The sequence below is a fragment of the Varanus komodoensis genome, unplaced genomic scaffold (assembly GCF_004798865.1).
Source record: "Varanus komodoensis strain SLA01 unplaced genomic scaffold, ASM479886v1 scaffold72, whole genome shotgun sequence".
Classification (NCBI taxonomy): Eukaryota; Metazoa; Chordata; class Lepidosauria; order Squamata; family Varanidae; genus Varanus; species Varanus komodoensis.
In genome coordinates, this window is record NW_025336374.1 from 1,608,986 (window position 1) to 1,628,968 (window position 19,983).

The 19,983-nt window shown below is 42.0% G+C and overlaps 1 protein-coding gene across 1 annotated transcript in view; it reads left to right on the top strand.

Moving 5' to 3' along the window:
* The first annotated feature begins 2,313 nt into the window (after positions 1-2,313).
* Positions 2,314-19,983, top strand: part of KIAA1958 (KIAA1958 ortholog) — a 57,919-nt gene continuing 40,249 nt past the window's right edge. The window contains exon 1 of the mRNA XM_044452476.1: positions 2,314-2,513. The gene's annotated coding sequence lies outside the window, so the exon portion shown is untranslated. The remainder of the gene's footprint in view (positions 2,514-19,983) is intronic.

Below are 19,983 nucleotides of genomic sequence, written 5' to 3' on the forward strand. Positions count from 1 at the left end.
ATACATTAGTGCCAAAACTTTAAACCTGGCTTGGTAGTGATCAAGCCCTCAGTGCAGTTCGCTCAGAAAAGGGGCAGCTGTACAAGCTGAGCCTTATGCGCAGCCCCACAGTTGGCACTAATCTAGTCTAGGGGTTACCTGAGTCTGTACTACTGTGGCCAAGTTATCTTTCTCTAAGAGAAGTCATAGCTAGCAAACTCGTAAGCGATGGTAAAAGGCATTCCAAGTTATTATGGTCAGTGGGACTCCAGCAACAGTGATAGATCTAGCAGTAACGCTAGGCTATAGACCTAATCTTTCAAAGGGAGTGCAATCCAGAAAAGGCAATGGGTCTACCTACAAGCTCAGAGAGCCTTCTCCCACAGAGCTTTAGTATTTCCAGGATGCAGTTTAGTGGACCTCCCCCATCCCACCAATTCTAATCTATTTTATTTAATTTTAGCAATTGCCTCATGACTTTACATTAACGCAAATAAACCCCATATACAAATATGCAACTTTATATCACCATTTTGGTGATCCGTTTTTTGCTCCGGAGGCCCTGTCTCAGCAGCCACACTGTCCTGTGGGAAACGCAATGGCCGGGCAAAGCATGAAACGACGGGGTGGGAGGACGGCTCCTCTGCAATTTCCAGTGGCTCCAGCAAGCAGCAGCACCGCCTAAGAGTAAACACTCCCCCTTCCTGATCCAAAAACAACCGGGGAGAGAGGAAAACTAGCTCAGCACGCTCGCTCCCACAGCGTCCCACTGTTTTCAGGTCCCAAACAACAGCAGCAGTCATTAAAACACGCACACACGCCCCCTCCCACATGCCACGCGACCAGAGAGCTTTTAATGCAATCATTTAATATATTCCCCGGTCGCTGCTCCCGCTGCTCCTTCTGCGCACGGAGCGGCCCAGAGGACGGGGAGAGGTGTCCCAGCAGCTGCTCTTCCAAACGCGAGCATTGGCTCGACATGACTGTATTTAATGTGCTGCTTATTGCCTCGCCACTGAATAGCACTCTCCCTCCCCCTCCCCTCCCCCTCCCTCCGGCTCCTCCATCTTCCTCACTCCCGCTTTAGGGGGCGATTAGCCGCCTCAGTGTGCCTCTCTGCGCCGGAGAAGGGAAAAAAGGCGGGAGATGCCGCCCGCCACAAAGCAATCCGAAATATTCCGCGCCTCACGGCTTGGCTACTGGTCCCCTGGCAGGGCGAATACTTGTGGCGATTTTTCCTGTGCCGTTTTGTTCGGTCGTGCCTCGAGGGAAGGAGGAACCAGATACCAGAATATATGCAATAAATAACGAAACATGGGGAACGAAGGAGACAGAGGAACAGGCGAGAGCACGACCTGGTGCGCGCAATCCTACACGTTACACGCCACTATACATATTCCAGGTGTGTCTGGCATGAAACTGGGGGACCTCAGTGGCACCTATTATGCAATATTCGCCTTGCATACGAATAATTTGGGAAACGCGTTTAGTCTGACTTCACTTCGTTAAGCATCTCTGCGCAGATTAGAGGTTTAAAAATAGCTATTCGGTTTCTGCGTTTTTAAATGGGATGCAAACACTCCTTGAGATTAGAAGCTGAGGGATGTTTAGAGCGATAAGTATCATTCTCTGCTCTGAAGGATCTTTCCTGAGACCCACTAGCAGTAACAGAAACCCCGCGTATGTGTGGAGTTGTGAGACATTTATATATGCATATTTAGTATTTCGTCACCTTTTCTGTGAGTTCTTTAAAAGCTTCGGACATGCTCTCGCTTACTTTCACTCGGAGCGAGCGAGAGATCTTATTACATGCTCAGGTTGATGTCTTGATAATATTCCTTCTCAAAGATGTTGTATTACACTATGCTTATCTGCTTGTGCTGTGCTGACAACCCAGGTGCATTTACGCCCTGCACTCATAGATGGCTATATAATAAATCCCTAGCAAGGGATGGGCAGCTTACATGGCAGTGTCCCCTGCCACAGGCGTCTTCATCTTCCTCGCTTTCCAGCCATGGTGGGCTGAGGCGGGGACGCCGAGGGGTGCGTCCCTGCGTGTGCCGGGGCAGCGGGAGGTGGTGGCGACGGCGGGGCTGGCTGAGCGTGTCCCAGCGGGGAGGGGATGTGTGTGCAGTTGCGTGCGGTACTTCCTGTGGTATATTTATGACCAGGGCTTCGATTTCCGGTGGCTGATACGCGCGCTCTCCCGCTCTGTGTCTCCCTCTTTCTGGCAGAGCGTTTAATAATACCACGGAGGGAGCGGGGGAGCTCTCGGTAGACACAGGCACACGCACGGAGCGGGGGAAGGCGGAGGAAGGCAGAGAGCGGTGCCAGTGGACGGGGATGAAAGGCAACTCTCCCCTCCACCCGCCTCCCGCACACGCCTCAGACACAACACGCTCCCCTCCTAGCCTAAACAAGCGCTGATAGAACCTGGCCATCCGATATCACCAATAGACCACGGTCTCCACTCCCCCGTTACCCCACCCCCAGCACATAACACACATCACATTCCTATGGACAGGCACGTGCAGGTAGGTGGCGACCAGAGCTGTGGGGTGGCTGGCGGGGTGGGAAGCCGAAGCGAAATGGCGTGGACGGGAGGCTGCGTAAGGGGGCGTCCATATGCTCTGTGAGCGCTCTCGCTCGCTCTGAGCGTGTTGTGAAAGGGGTGGCAGCTGATTCGCCCTTACGGCACCCGAGTGTGTCTACAATAAAGTCTTCCTCTGTTTTTGTGCGTCTGGGGCGGGAGGGCAACTCTCATAAAGCCCTTCCGTGCAGAGATACCCGCCTGTCCTCGTCTTTTGGAGAAGTGCAAGGGAGATAGAGCAGTTATTGAATGGAAGGAGGAAACATAGGTGAGAAGCACCGATATCCTCTCTGTCTTGGCATCTCGTTCAGGGCTGGCGGCGCCCAGCCTTAGCCGGGCACCCCACACTTGACGATAGGGTCGCTCATGCTTTCATTGATCAGAGTTTCGTGTACGTGTGTAAGTTTATTAGAGCATGAAAGGGATGCGCTGCAGTTTTCTTCCTCCTCTGGCGGGGTTGAAGGCAGCGGGAGAATGAGAGGCATGCTTGGGGATGTGGTAGGTTTGAAGATGTGACCCGAATGATGCCTATTTGCAGGAGTTACACTGCTGAGTGTAGAGGGGGCGGGGGAGAGGCCAGGCAGGTATATTTGGGGACGTGAAGGAATTACATCTTTGGGGTCGTGTTGTGATGATGCTGGTGAATGGAGAGGACTGTGCATGGTTGAGGGAGCGTGATTCCATCGTGTGGGTAAGTGAATCGTGGGGTGGGGATGCATAGGGACAAGGTGCACCTCTAACACTGTGTGTGTGTGTGTGTGAGAGAGAGAGAGAGAGAGAGAGAGAGAGGCTGTTGGCTATGTGTCTTTGCTGTGTAGAGACATTGTGAAGAAGTGCGGGGGGAAATGGGTGATTACGTAGCGGGACAGGTGTTATAAAGTGTTCCTTTTGAGGCTAAGAGACCGAACCGAAACAGGTTCACTCAGAAGTACGTCCTGGTCGGTAACGCTCCTATACGTGGAGACAAACGTTGCAGCTTCAATGGGCGTTTCTTGGCTCGGGACAGGTGCGATAAGAAGGAGAAGTATTCGCTTGAAATGTGTGCTGTTGTTGCGGGACAGAGTGGAGACACACACGGGAAAAGCTCCTTTCATATGAATGCATTCTTGCACGTGAGATCAGGTATCCTAAGTCTTCGAATTTCGCCCTGCGATAATCAGCTTCTCTTTACTTTGACCTAAAAAAGATGAAAAGGAGGGGAAGCAGAAGGGCGGCAGGTTGATATGGAGAAGCATTCTTCTGCTTTGGCTTTGTTGAGTGTGGAGTCAGGACAGAAAAGAGCCTAGACAGATTCTGTTAGCTGTTTTGAAGTTCTCTCTCCAGAGCTGTTCTTTCCTTTTTGGGCTAGAGTAGACACAGAGGGACCTGAGCAGGGGGGCTTTAAAGAACCGGATCCATCCCTTGTGCCTACTCTAGGTAAAAATGGAAGAGGCATAGTTGCAAGATCTGTATTTTAAGCAATACCAGTTTTGACCCCATCATACATGCATATGTTCCTCTTGGCAGCTTAGCTACCCTTGTTTGTTGTTTCTAAGAAAACAGAAAAGAAAAATAAGGATGAAGAGGAAGGGAGCATTTGTGATCTCAGACACGGAGCTGTTTTGTAGCAAATACATTCATCACAGTCCTTCAAGAAATTGGATAACACACTTAGTTAGGAGTAAGCGCCACTGAATCCGGTGGAGTTCACTGGTATATAGACATGTATAGGACTGTGCTTTGATTGTTAAAAGGAGGCCAAAGACAAAGTTGAAGGGGAAGAGCCTTCCTTGTTTCTTCTTGGCATTCTTCTTAGAAAGTTAAATTTTCACTGTTGCCTTTCCTGGAGTGGAAGGAAAAAGTAGAGAGGAATACTGTTTGTATATCCCAGCTTCCAACAGTTCTAAATGCCAACTAAAGTTGAGATCCAAATGAAATAAGTACACTGAAGCCTTGGTAGCAGAACCTTGTCTTCAAAAGAAGGATTGTTTATTCCAAAATGTTTGCTGTCATTTTCACACTCCCCTTATAGACCAATGCCTTAAAAGACTGACAGCAAACACTGTGATTTGAACAATAATAGTTGCTAAGTCTGTAGGTTCCCACAACTTTTACTAAGGCAGCACATCAGCAGAGTTTCATATTTGTTCAGGATCTATGAATTTGAGCCACAGTCACTAACTCTGAAGTCATTTCACTTTTGCTTATATTGCCTTTAGTCGCCACACATCTCTAATACAAAATCTGGGATTCTTAATTATCTGCAAAGAATCTCTGTCTTAAAAGCTAGTTCAAGCTTTTACACATGATGGATGACTAGATGTTCAAATGAATCTTGAAGTTGTTATTATTAATATTATACTATGGTAATAAAAATGCAGACATGTGGGATACTGTCCTGTGTCATTCAGGAACAGAATTGCTTAAAAACCTCCATATATGGAGAAAATGCTGAACAATAATAATTGCATGGCATTTAGCTGTTCAGTAATTAAGTGTTCTTAAAAGCACAATCCTATAAATCTCTACTGAAAAATAAGCACTATTGAATTCAGTGGGGCTACTCCCCAGGTAAGTGTAACTTAAGTGAACTATTGGGAAAAGATCCTTTAAAAATAACAACTTCTAGACTCTTTCAGAAAAAAAATGAGTTTTTAAAAAGCTCTCATTCTGTAAGTTCAGCATGGCAGCAAACTTTTTTTAGAAGAAAAAATGACTCTTATTTACAGCTTGGCACTGGTTCTTCTGATTCTCTAGGATTAAATCTAGGATCCTATTTAATGTGTTTGTTTATAGGCTTTAAGTATACAGTATTTTCAGTATTGTGTTAAATCCCTAGGCTCTTTGAAGTCTAACATGAAAGTGAAATAGCTTACTGAATTGACTGGGTAACACTCATGCTTAGACCCTACTTAAAACAGAGACTAAAGACTTAGAAAAATGGGCTGGCAATATGACTGACAGTATGCAAATCTCACTTATGCTGTCTTGGTTGCTCTTGGATATTTTTATGTCCTGTGGATTGATTCTTAAGGTACTTCAAGGAAACCAGTCCCATCCAAACAAGGTTGCACAGGCTTTCCTTACTATTTAAGACACAGCAGCTGAAATGTCTGATGTAAATCATGATGAGATACATATATGATTATATAGTAAAGTTGATAGAGAGCCGTGTGGCCAGAAGGTTGAATGAGAGTGATCTATGTTCAACTCCACACAAAGTTCACTGGATACCTTGGCCATCACTTTCTTTTAGCCTAATCAACTTCACAGGGCTGTTGTGAGTATAAAATGAAGGACATATATGCTTCTCTGAACTCCTTGGAGGCAGGGCAGGATAAGAATAAAATTAATGAACAGTTATAATAGAAATACGTTCCTTCTGTCCACTTTCTTCATTATGTATATATCTGAAGGTATAAGATTGAATATGTCTTGTACCTGAGTTCATATTAGATTATATAAACTCTGAGCAGCTCTTCTGGTGTTGGTAACAGCTGAGTGTGACGATACTTGTAAGCTATGGAGGTCTGCTCCAACAATAATAATTTAACACACTGGTAAACTACATGTTGACACCTACATTATACAATGTGATCAAAATGTCAACACACCTATTTCCTGGAATAAATAGCTGTTGAGTGTGTAAGATGATATAAGATCAAGCAGCTAGTTCAAAGATATACAGAGTTTTGAATTTCATCTAATACTTAGGCAAAATGAACATTCAGAGCATAAAAAATGGACTTCTCTTGCATGTCCATTTTTAGTTTCAGCCTCTGTTTCTAAATGCCAGCATGGCTGAAAAGTAGATTAATTCTTGTTTACTGGCAAATTGCTTTTGCTGGTTTTAACAAAATTTAAACATGGGAAGCTCGAGGAAAACAATGCAATATATATTCTTACCTATGTTTATCACAGTTTGGAACAGACATACATTATTTTAACCAGTATCCATTTTTTTTGGGCAAAATGTACATCTTTGCTAGCAAAAATGTTTGTGTCACTTTTCTAACATGGTATATTTGACACTGGTTTTAAATATAATATTAGATGTGGTGGAGAGAATCTTTATCTTTGCTAGCATTTAATATGTGGTTGTGATTAAAAGTACATTATAAGGTTTGCTTTCAGATTCCTCTTGATGTTCCTTTAATTGGATTCTTCAAAGGAGCAATGCAATACATTTTAATTGAGCGAAATGCTGAAAAGTTGTAGTAATGTGATGTCATGGTATATCCTTTTTCATTTCAAAGTATAGGTGCCTATGATGAATCTAAAATAGGATGTGGTTTTTAAGGGGTTTTTTTATATATCACATAGCAAAATACCTTGATTTGTCACAAGACTGTACTTAACCAGGAACTATAATCGGTCCTAGCTCCCTTCATAACAACTATAACTATACAATACATGTGTTTGCAAACATTCATTTGTCACATTTCCATTATAAAAATGCTACATTTCTATTTAGATCCTGAAAATATCCTAAGTGCATACTGTAAAAGTGTAATGTATGAATTATCTGTAGCAGTCAGATGATTCACACTTTGGGCACTAATGTCGTTGATATTTAGGCAGTCCACTGCAGCAGAGTAAATTGTGTGGCCCAATGTTCAAAACAATGGCTCTGCATACACATTATATATTTCATAGTCCTTTTAGTGTATGTTTAGATGTTACTTAGCTAGCCAATACCACCAATATTGGCGGAAAGAGACTCCTAGGTCCTCAGATCAACACTGACATTGCACAGGTCCATCTCACAACCTGTCTAAAATCCTCTGCCCTAAAGAAATGTATAGTGCTATACCATCATGAGTGAAATTGGTGGGAGAAAGGGATGCAAACAAGGAGGCACCTCTGATTGCACTGGATCCACTGCTGTTGTTAAAATATCCACACTTAAAGTACTTTAAGATGGAAGGAGAGCTGTGGATTCACTGTAGCATCCTTCCATCCAATTTGCAGGTCTCCTGTGTTAAATGAACACAAACGAGTCAAAGGAACAGGCATCTCCCTCTCTTCACATCCTGCTTGCAGTGTTGAACAAGCAGCTGCCTCTCCAAAGGACTGTGCCAACAGTGTAAAATTTATTAAACCCCACCCAACCAAACTTGGGCTCATTCTCCCATTGAAATCAATGACCCCCTAATGGGGCTATTGGTCAAATTCTAACCTAGTACTGTTGCCTAAGTCACTGCTACACAGATAGAAATAACACAGATTCACGTGCCCTTCTTATTCATAGAATCATAGTATAGTTGGAAGGGGCTAGAAGGCCATTGGGTCCAACCCCATGCTGTTGCAGTATACTGAGTTACACCATCCAATTCAGATGACTGTTCAGATGTTTTTTGAAAGTCTCTAGCAAAGGAGAGCTCACAATATAGCCCAGGTAATAGGTTGTATTGTTGTACTGCTCTGACAGTGAGGAAATTCTTCCTGATGCCTAATCTGAATCTGATTTCTTTTAACTTAAGTCTGTTATTCTGTGTCCTGCCCTCTGAAATGAATGAGAAGATACCTCATCCTTCCTATTTGTGACAATCTTTCAGGTACTTGTAGAGTGTTACCCTATCACCCCTTGGCCTTCTCTTCTTGAAGCTGAACATGCCTAGTTCACTCAATCTTTCCTCACAGGGCTTTGTTCCCAGTCCCTGTATCATCCTTGTTGCCCTCCTCTGTACCTTTCTAGTTTTTCTGCATCTTTTTAAAACTTAGGTGCCTGGAACTAGACACAGTGCTCCAGGTGAGGTCTGACTAATGCAGAGTATAGTACTTCACATATTTTGGGAGTGATACTTCTGTTAATGCAGTCCCAAATAGCATTTGCCCTCTTTGCAGTGGCATCACATAATTGGCTCATATTTAGCTTGTGATCTACAAGAAGATCCCTCTCATTTGCAGTATTATTGAGCCAAGTATTTGTAGCAGTGCATTTGGTTTCTTGTTCCTAAGTGGAGAAGTTGGCATTTGTTCCTGTCAAATTACTTGATAATGAGCTTCTGCTTAGGCTATTTTACTGCTAATGAGCTGTTAATGGCAATTTGTGGGTTATTTAAGCCTTTAATTGGTGAAATGTTGTGGGTGTGAGTGAATGTGCTGCCTCTAGCATATTCAACACTTCTGTTTTCAGTTATCTGTCTATGATCATCCCATTCATAGATTGTTACCATGATGTCTGAAACCAAACATTATGGTTTCTTTAGGGGTTAGAGAACCTGGAATTAACCCAGCAACGATGTGTTCAATCATCACAGTAACAACCTACAAACAACCTATACATTGTTAATTGAAAGTAGAAGCCATGAGCACGCCAGAGGTAGTATACTCAATGATTCCTGTTTGTCCCCAACAACCTATTTAAACAACCTACAGGTACTTGTAGTGTGTAAACTGGATGGTTCATAAGCATATAAGTAATAGACTAAGAATTATAATTAGTGAAATGAATTCTTTGTTTCTTCAATGAACTTGCTATAGTACTATGGAAGTTCCTTTTGTTCCCTTTATTTTTCTTTCAAAGTAAAATATCAGGGAAACAAAGTGCTTAATTTTGACCGAACTAGGCCTGTTATTTTTATACTATATTGGCACAACACACCCTGTCCCAAATATTTCTTTTAAATACCCATTTAGTGGCATAAAGTTATCCCAAAAATGTATGCATTAAATGACCTTGGGGCAAGAATGATGTTATTTCCCTTGACATTTATTCCAAAATGTTGATTTTTGTGGGTTTGAAAAACCCCCCCCCATCAGCAATACTGAGTGAATTCTTTTGTAAGACAGAAATTATAGAGTATCAATGTTCTAGTATGTTTCCTTGGTAACAAATATACTACACAGATTCCATAATGAGGTTCTTAGTCTACTAGCAACTGTGTATATTGCCTCGCTCAGCAATTGTGTCTTGAAGTGAATACAAGGTCTTGTTTATATGGCTGTTCAAACAAATGCTATCCAAGATAAATTACCACTGAAAAATGAAAATCTTCCACCTATGGTAAAATACTGTATAAAAGTTTGAGTGTAAATAATGCAAAATATTTATTCTGGTTGAGAGGTTTTCACATTTAAAACTATGACTGTACAATATGTACTGCATTTTGTCTTCACTCAGGTGTCCGAAACCTACAGTACAATAACCTTATAACATTCATTGGATTGTTCATTATCAAATGTGCAGCCTGATCCTATGCAAGTTAACTCAAAAAGAAGATCCAGTGAGTTCAGTGGTGAATAGTTCAATGAAAATATTAACTGAGTGGGCAGCAGTGTAGAAAAAGGTAAATTCCATATCGGGGACTATTAGGAAAGGGACCAAAAATAAAACTCATTACTGTCATAATGTCATTCCATAAATCTCTGGTTCTGCCTCATATGGAATATTTTATGCAGTTCTGCCCATCTCAAACGGCTATTTTAGAACTGGGAAAGGTGAACAAAATTTTAAATGGTGCACCTTCCCAGTGAGGAAAAATATTTGGGTTATTAGTTTTGTTTTATCTGGGACCTGGGGAAATTACTGATGTAGGGTTTCTGATATAATGCATAATGTGGAGGAAGTGGTAGAGGGAACTATGTTGGTTAAGAGGCCACTGCTACTATGATAAAGCCCCCAAATACATGGTCCATTGCATGGATAGCAGAAGATACCTGGCTGAATGGAGCATCAAGCCATATAGGAAGCAGCTCCCCACTTGCTAAGGTAGCAAGTTATTGTTTTTTTCCTAAGTTCTTGGCTCCCTGAATCCAGAAGGAACTCTCCTCATGAACAATAGCCTGTTTAGGAGTCATATTCTACTCACATGCAAGATAAGGGAGACAGGAAGTGGATGTGGTTATAACCCAGCAAGCAGCATGCAAAGGAAGCTGAGGAAGAATTTTGTGACTTGGCCTGGTTAGAATAGCAAATGTGTGGCCTACATAATACTTTGGACTACAACTTCTGACAATTATCCTTAGCTAGTGTAGTCAGTAGTGAGGTGTGATGAGGTTTGTAGGCCAACTTGTGGAGGACCCAATTCACCAACCACTGGCTTAGGGAGACTGCAAGAACTACTGATAAAAAGAGGACAGGAAGTTTACTTCAGCTGAGGCCTAAGTGGGCTTAGGATTGACCTACCCCCTTCCTTATTACTTTTCTTTCTTAGAATAAAGAAGTCTGCATAATGGAATTGGACTGTCAATTCAGAGATTCAGAACAGATACAAGAAAGTATTTTACACATTCACTGGTGCAAGATGTGGCAATGCTCATAGCTGGCTTTAGAAAGAAATCAGACAAATTCACAGAGGACAGGTTTAGTATTTATTTACATGTATTTATAGGCCACCTATAATTGCCGATGCCTTCCTAGGTAGCTTAAGTGAAACATCCATGTTCAGAGGCAGTATGAATACAGCTGGTTATTCGGTGACTTCACTGTCAGCGTCCCACAGGCATTCGCCACTATAGGAAACAGAATGGTGGACTAAATGTATCTTTGTTTTGATCCAGTAGGGATCTTCTTAAATCTAGTGGGGCATATTATGGTAAGCTTAGCTAATTCTGACATTTTAGGCCTTTGGCATTCTATAAAACACATAAAACAATCGTAAACATAGCCTGCACCCAGGAATTTGGTTATTTTGGGTCTGGCAGCCTTGCCCTACCCTACCCCTGCTGGGTGGTTGTGTAGTGTGCAGAGTCTGTGTTACAGCTATGGTGGCTGGATGCAAGAAATGGCAGGCCTTTAATAATTGTAAAGAACAGGGAATTTTAGCAGAAACAGAACAGAAGTAGGGGGAACCAGTTGACTGTTCCCCACAGTATCCCACCAGATGCCTATGGAAGCTCATAGAAGGACATGAACACACAGCATCCCCCAGGTCATGCTCCCTGACTTTGTTTCTGTGGCTATCTGTCTCTGATAATGGAGGCATCCTGAATAGTAGCTATTGATGTTTGCCAATAATGAAGTCTCCCAAAAGAGGATCTCAACACTATAATTGGAATTAATCAACATCAAGTCATTAGATCATGGTACAGCCAAAGTCAAGTTTGGACAATACAGCAAGCCACACCGCATAGAAAGCTATGCAGTGTGGTTTCTTTGCCCCAAGGCTTGCAGAGGACCTCCAAAAGATCAGGCACACTGTGGCTCCAGAGCCACCTCCCACTTCATTCCCCTGGTCTTCCTGCAAGGATCCTAAGGGATGCTGCAAGTGCACTGAAGTTTCCCTCTCTCCCTGTCACCACTTGACAGCAGAGCTGGGGAGTGGGGACGGGGGGGGGGGGAGAATGGGAGAACACCCATCACTTGAGCCTACTCATGAATAGGCAGAAGCAATGGGGAGCTCCTTGTCTCCTCAATAGGAGGCCCAGCAAAACATGCCATTGCTCACTGGTCCCTCAAGCTTCATACACACAGGCCTAAGGGGGTGGCATGTGATGGACACTGATGCCTGCATGTGCTGCCTTGTCAAGCCCCAAGCAGGACATGGGAAAGCAGTGTGTAGCTGTGGAGAAGCTGATGATAGCAGCCCAAAGAGCTGCTTGGTCACTCTGGGCAGCTGTCATTAGAGCCACATGGCCAGAGTGGCATAACTTGCAGCTGTCTTTGCTTGTAGGCCTTGGGGCTTCATTTGGTTGTGTCATCCAGGTTCAGATGTTGTGGCATGCTGGGAGTTGGGGGCATAGTGGTTTAGTGTGTCATACAAATGCATTGAGTAAACTAGCAGACTCCTTATAGTACGAGTTCAGAGTACATTTTATGTAGACACTAACTATTTGGCACCAGATACATGGAAAAGGGAATAGTATCTTTGCAAATCCATGTAATGCCACATTCTGTATATCCTACATTGGGTTGGCTCTGAACTGGATATTGAAAAAAACCATACTGGGCAAATGTAGCCTTCTAGTATCAGTCCAACTAGGTCTCAAGAATACATGTTGGATCAGTATTCTTTATCCTGAATCAGATTGGATGACAGATGTCTTGTTTGGCAAGAGCGGATTGTACTGCCTGTATAAAGTGATGTTAGTGGAAAAATATTTGTCCATATGCCCACAAGCTATGATATTATTTGGAATGCAGTGTGGGTTCTGAATTACAATATGTTTGATGCCTTTTTTAGTCCAGCATAGTTCTTGTAAGTGTACAGTTCTAGTGAAGTATATGTGTGATTCTAATTTTAAGCTGGCTAAGTACTAGTACTGAGCCATGTTGCTAGTTATGTTGTGTTTCCTTCCTGTTGTAAATTTGTTTGCAATCCCCATCTCATCTAATTACTCTTCCACCAAGTGTCTTGTTAAATAAGTCATTCTAGTATTTTGATATACTATTCTACAGAAAATTAAGGCTAGTTACCTTCTGGGTACAATCAAAAAGTGCTGTCTGGCATATGAGAATGTACAAAGTGGAATTTTATTTTTAAATTTTCCTTTGACATGAAAAATACTCCTTTTTGCCAAGTTGTGTTTTCTGAACCAGTTATGCACGACAGCAGTGGAGTGTTGCTCCAATACAGAAACAGTCAATTTTTTTATGGGAGGTTGTTATTCAACAGGGCCTTAATTTACAAGAAACATGTTACACTTTAATTGAGCCCTTTTAAGCAAGCTGCACCTGCTTTAATAGACACATCTTGTACTGTGCATATGTCCAATTTCTGAAGGATGGTTAAAATCTGTTTTGCTTTAATTGGGAGCCAAAGCAAAACTGCAAGTTGTAGCAATAGTATTAAGGTGGTGTTATGGCTGCTGGGTGACCATCCTTTATTAAGCAAATTGATTGCTTTATACATCAGGGATCATTTGTTCCCTGAATGAGATTTAATGACTGAAACACAGTCTTCCTACCTTTGAAAGAAATATCCTTCAGCTAAAAGGAGCGGGGCAGACAAATGGTGTTATTGCACTTTGAACAGGGATACAGAAATTAACATCCCTCACACAACAGAATTGCATTCACCAGCCATGTCCCCTTCTTCTGGTTTATCATGTTGACCATGTTTCCCTCTAGCTGTGTGTTCAGCAAGCATGAGAACGGCCCATACACACATACATTCATTTACACTTCCTCCTTTGCACAGGTGATTCTGAAACACTCAGGGATCGCCTCACTTGTGTAGAGAAACACATGTGTACCAGCCCTTTCCCATGATCAGTTTATGCATGGCTGGAAGCATGTTTGTGGTGGGGCTAGCCTATGTGGAACAGTGACCCTCACCCTCAAGTTATTTTGATACTTGGGGATGGGGTGGAATTAATCAGAGCACCCCCTAGAGAGAGTTCAAATCTGTTCTTCTAAGCTCATCTGGAACCAGTCTGAGAAAATGAAGACATCCATGCCTGCTTTCAGAATCTGAAGAAGGATCCGTAGTTTTGTTGCCTAGAGTAGTAGCCTAGTTTCTTTCACTAGTATATTTATAAATAAAATGAATATATTACTAATACTTTGTACTCTCTAGTTCTTTCTTCTCTAAAGGAAACTAAATCTTACAGCTAGATTGCTCACTTTTCAGGAAGTGGGTAGCATGGAAACAATACAGGTAATTAAGTACTAGAAAGGGTAAGCTTGCAGGGTGTGTTTACTAAGATTGAATCCTTGACTAGTTGATCCTATAATGCTAACCTGTTTTTTAAAATCTTATATCCCACATCTTCTCTTCCCACCTATTCTGTCATCTACTAAAATAATTGCTTGTTATTTTGATTTAATTTCGCTTTTACAAGCCATTGGACAATGAAAAAATATTTTATTGGACATAGTGCGATGACACAAATTGAAAGGAGCAAATAAAAGTGAGATAAAAGTATAGTAAATGTACTCTTACAATGTTATATAGTTTTTAATGATTTATTTAGATCCCTGGTTGGCAAGTGTTTTTTAATAAGAGCCAAGCTTTTAAACTGGACAGCAACATTTGTTCTGTCCAATTTTGTACAATCAATAATGGCAAACCCATCTTCCCTAGTGTGCATAGCAATAGAAACTTAGGCAAAGCTTTTCAATAAAGCTGTGCACTTGTCCCAAAATTCAACTTGGATCTCAGTTTGGTGCTTCAGAAAATGGCCTGCCTCAGCTTAGACAGAACTGGAGGCCATCTGCTTCAGCTCATGTACTGAACACAAGTCAGGATTTGGAAATCTGAGACTTTGTGCCTCCATTTGACTAACATGGAAAATGAAATGGAATGGCAGTAACATTTTTCCTTTTAGCTGGAATTGGATGATATGAGCTCATTAGCCCATTAGGAGGGGAACACATCTAAGAATGTCAGAAACACAGGAGTAGGGACTCTGTGCCTCATGTCTATTTTGATTTTTTAAAAAGAAAAACTGATGATAACTTTTTAATGTCTTGGAAGATTTGGGAGATCAAGCCTGCCCAACTTGAGAATGATAGCTGTAGGTGGTTCTGTGGAAGAGCAGCCTAGACGTTTTGAGGGTACCCAAAAGAGGATGAGCTGATTCCTCTAGCGTCCATAACATTGGCCATGTTGCCAAGCATGAGAATAAACTTCACACACATACTGACATGTCCACTTTCAGTTCTTTCTCTGCATGGAGGTTCCTGAGAAAATGTGGGATCACCTTTGTATAGAGAAATTCTGCATGTATACATAAGTGTGCTCACAGGGCTCCATCTCCAGTAGAACCAGCTGCCTAGAGAGGTGGTGGGCTCTCCCACACTAGAGACATTCAGAAAGAAACTGGACAGCCATCTGAGTGGGATGGTGTAACATGGTGTCCTGCAACAGCAGTGGGTTGGACTCCATGGCCTTCATGGCCCCTTCCAACTCTACTGTTCTATGATTCTTTGATCTCTTGGTCAGCATATGCATGGCTGGAGGGAAAGGAAGATGGCAGGTGTGAGTATTGCTAGTGATTATAGTCCATGTCACCCTAGGCCCCCCTCCAACATAAAATTGCCCCTAAATTAGATACTTGTTAAGTTTCAGGAGAGGTACTCTGATTTATGTGGAAGGGAGATGTTAAAAATTGAGGTATGTATACTTTGCTTTCCTTTTCCTCCCACTCTAATTACTCTAGGGGCGGGGGGGGGGGGCATCTGAATGAAAATGATACAAACCATGAAGGTTTGCCCAAGTATAAAACCTGTAAAATTTCAGAAAGATAGGTAGGGGTGATTAGGATGGATAATGATGGAAAAAAATAAAACTTTTTCATAGTGAAGCTTGCAATAATGGAAACATTTCCATCTCAGTGTCCCCACTTATAATCAGAATTTTGGAGAAACAGAGCTGAAACATGCTATTTACATGAGATAGTCTATGTATCCCCAAAGAAATAAAAAGGCTCATTGGAGTCTGGCAGAAAGCATCAGCAGAAATCAAGCCCAATTCTGTTCGGCTTCCAAACCAATGCACTTTCCTACTTTCCACTTACCTATTTAAGTCACTCACTTCCAGAGTCGAGCAATAACGTTAAAAATTATTTATTTCCCCAACACTGCATTTTGTTCTGTCAGAGTTAATGCATTTTGCATCCTGTTCTTTTTGGCCAAGATTCAGCCTGTGTTGCTGTTCTCATTGAAAGAAGAGAATAACTTTTAAAAAAATAATCTGTGTCTTAGATCACTTTGGAAGCATCATCTAATCCTTGGGTTCAGGGGCTATGCTAGACACTGTTGCTAAATTTAATAGAATGTGTGTGTGCATGTATCACTGTGTGTATTTACTTATTTATTTCAACCCGCTTCTCAACATTCTGTGGCTACAGAATGGAGTTCATATTTTGTTTGGTGGAGTTTCCTCTCAGTTCCTCCTCCCCATTGAAATTTTCCATATATTTAATTTTGCAAATCTCAAGTTTACTCCTTGCATGCTGATTCTTCCTCTTGTTTCTGTTTTTAGTGGTTTGATATATCTTTAAACATGCATTGCCTCATTTGGTCCAATTGTAGGTTTCTGTGAGACATCCAAAGCCAGACACTTTGAGTTGTTCTTGGGTAAAACAACCCAAACTTAGCTAACAATAAACCATAGGTTAAATTTGGATATTTTTATCCACAAGCAACCCACATTGTCTGGCTTCTGCCATTTACACAGGAGCCCATCATTGGGCCAATTGGAGGATGCATGTATAAAAAGTGAGACACAACCTGGCAAATTGTGGGTTAATCAGTCCACAATTTGATGCTGTTATATGCAAACCCAGAAATGTGTGTGTGTGTGTGTGTGTGTGTGTGTGTGTTCTGTTTTGACTACAATCCTATTGGCACACAGAGTAGCCAGATGCAAAATAGGATATGGCTGCTGTGCCTTTCATAGTTGTGTGGAAGAGGGAATTTCAGCAGGCATCACTTGCAATGCAAACTACCCTTGCTGAATATCTTCTTTTGCATCTGGCCACCCAATCAGCAGTCAGCAGTCAAGTTTGCTATTATTGGCAGTTTGAAATTACACAGTGTAACACTATCATGGACAGTCTGGCAGCTGTCCCTAGCCAGGTTACAAGCAGGAATGGAAAAGGGTGCAGTACAGCTTGATTGTGAAGTTATGGGTCTTTGCTGTGCAGCAGCAGAGTCACGGGGAGAAACACCAACAGAGTGTGCAGGAGCTTCTTTCCTCCCCAGTTGGTCAGATGGATTGTGACTTCCTTTTTTCAGCACCATGATGGGAAATGAAGTTTGACACTTGTTGTTTCATGAGTGGGCACAGGCCAGGGAAATGTTGCAATATTTAAATTAGCTAAGTCCAAAGGACCGTCTTGGGCTGTTGCTCCCTAAGGTGAGAAGGGGAAATTGTTGAAAACATGGAAACTTGAGCTCCTTGAAAGCACTTTGTTGAGGCACAGTTGCTGCAGTGGGAGAACAAGGAAGGCAAGTTTGGAGTTTCTCCTGTATCTTTTATGAGTTCAGAACAGTCTGAGTAAAATCTTAGAAGGAAATAGCTTTTTAAAACAAGCTGAAATATTTAGAATTAATACCAATAATAACTGAAACTGGAGATGATCACATGGCAGAAGAAAGAAAGTGGGGATAAGCTTGGCTGATCAGTATGTTTAGATTTTGTACAGTTTCCAGCTCAGTTCTTAAACTGTGTCCATACCAGTGCTCTTGCTTCATTCCCTTTAGTTTTATTCTTGCCCTTCAATGTCCTGGAGTTCAACTCTGGGCTTTTCCTGGAGTTCAAAACTGCAGACCCAGGGGCTAGATTTGACCTTTGAGAAGTCTCTAGAGGACACTCCCCATCTCTGTTCCCACCTCTTTCCCCAAGCCACTGATCATTGGTGGTTTCTCAGCTTTTGTGCAATTTCCCCCACATTCTGCACTTAGTTACTGTCAGGAAACATTTTAAGCTAAAATATGCTGGTACTTTTGGCCTTGATCCTTTTGCCTTTGCACTGGAATGCATCCCGGAAGAGCTACTTTGAATGTAGTCCTTAATCTGAAAGTGGTTCTGCACCCCTGTTTTATGTGATTTTTGGTTTTGTGGTGGAATATGGGGATGGGTTGCAACAGAGATTTGTAAAATTGGAGGCAACGCATAGAGTTTTTGTTGCTCTTTCATAGTATCAGACCTGTGGTCAGCTAATGAAACTGAATGGTAGAAAATTCAGAAGAGACACCAGGAAGCCCTTCTTCATGCATCATATAGTTAAACTATGGAGATCAGGTCCACAGGGTAGAATGATGGCCACCAATTTGGAAGTCTAAGAGGATTAGGCACAATAATGAAGCATAAGGCTATCGGGGGCTACTTCTCATGATGGCGGTATGCTACCTTTAGGATTAGAAGAAGACAGCATGGCTCTGAATGCCAGTTGCTGGGGATCGACAGTAGGAGAATGCCTACTGCCTTCATGTCCTGCTATTGGGCAAGCAGGATGCTGAACTGTACTGATTCCTGCACTCATCCAGCCCAGTCTTCCTATGGTATGCACACTGCTGTAAGAAGCCTCACATTCCAATCATTAATTTACCCTTTCAAATTGTTTTCAGTTGTCCTTAACACAACACTCAAGTTTCTCTCACAGAAGCTGGGTGGGTTAAGACCTTGTCATGTGACATTATTCAAGCGTTGTTCCATTCTACCCTTAATTATCCACTCAAGCTGTGAAAGTATATAGTAATTTCAGAAAGCAAATACATCAATATCATTTTCTTCACACTGATAATTGCACTGTACAGGGTTTTTATGGTATCAGAGCAGCAGAAATAATGATATATATTCATGGCAAAATGGTTTCTCTTTGGACATGATTTTCAGGGACTTTGCAGCCAGCCTTGTTTTCACATAGTTTGACCCATTATAGTTGTTTACTGGAAAGTGTTAGAGCAGGTAGCATATTCTATGGCTTTTACATTTTCCAGACATTTAGGAGAGGAAACTGAAAAAGCAGCACCAGATAAACAGTCATCACATGTAATTGCATTACTGGTAAGGAAATTTAATTCTCTCCTCAGTTATGGGTTTGGTAAGATGAGTTGCATCCAGTTTGAGATAGGGTAATGCATGAGGTTCTGTTCTTAGTAAACAGTCACAGAATAAAATGGATATATTTTTATGTTAGGAATGTATTATTTATTGTATCTGAAGTAAATGTACAGCAGATACCTGATAGCACAACCATCTGTGTGCAACTGGATACTCTAGCATCTTGGCAGCAGAGACAGAGTGGTTGCTATTCTAACTTGCTGCACAAAGGCAGGTTCAAAATTACTCCTGTGGCTGTATTGTGTTAGTTAATCCTACAGTGGTTCTTTGGGATACAATCTAAGTTTTTGTTTGACTTTGTTAAAAAATTAAAAGAAGCCTTTCTGATAGAGGCTGAAAGATTAGTGTGCCATGGTAAGAAGTAAATCTCAGTGAGTTCAATAGTACTTCCCCAGGAAGTACTTGTTCTCAAGTCTGTTTGAAAGGGGTCATTGCATCTGGTGTGGACACTTTCACCTTTGGAAAACAGAGTTGGAAGCTTTTCTATTGTTTCAGAAAGCTGTACAATCTTACTGGAAGCCACCGGGGAAACAAATGTGGGCACTGCTGGAAGCAATGCCTATCTCAAACTATTTGCGATATCTAGTATATTTAAGATAAGACCAAGCAAATCAGTCATCTTGGACAAAATAATAAATTCTTTCTCTAACGTGCCTTCCCATACAACTACATGCAAATGTCTGTGCACACACACACATGCCATTCACCATCCTGCCCAACTTACTAAAGCATGAATCTACCGCATAGGATATCTTTTAGCTAGCCTTGTCTCTTGTGGTGCCTTCCAGATGTTTTTGATTTCAGCTCCTATAAACCTAAGCCAGTCTAACCAAGCAGCCAGGAATGGTGTGAGTCAGTAGTTCAAAACATATCTGAAGGAATGCCTGTCTTCATATATCCCTACCAGACCCTTAAGATCTTTTATGGATGCCCTTCTATGTGAGCCCTCCCTAAAGTAAAGGGGGAAATGACAAGGAA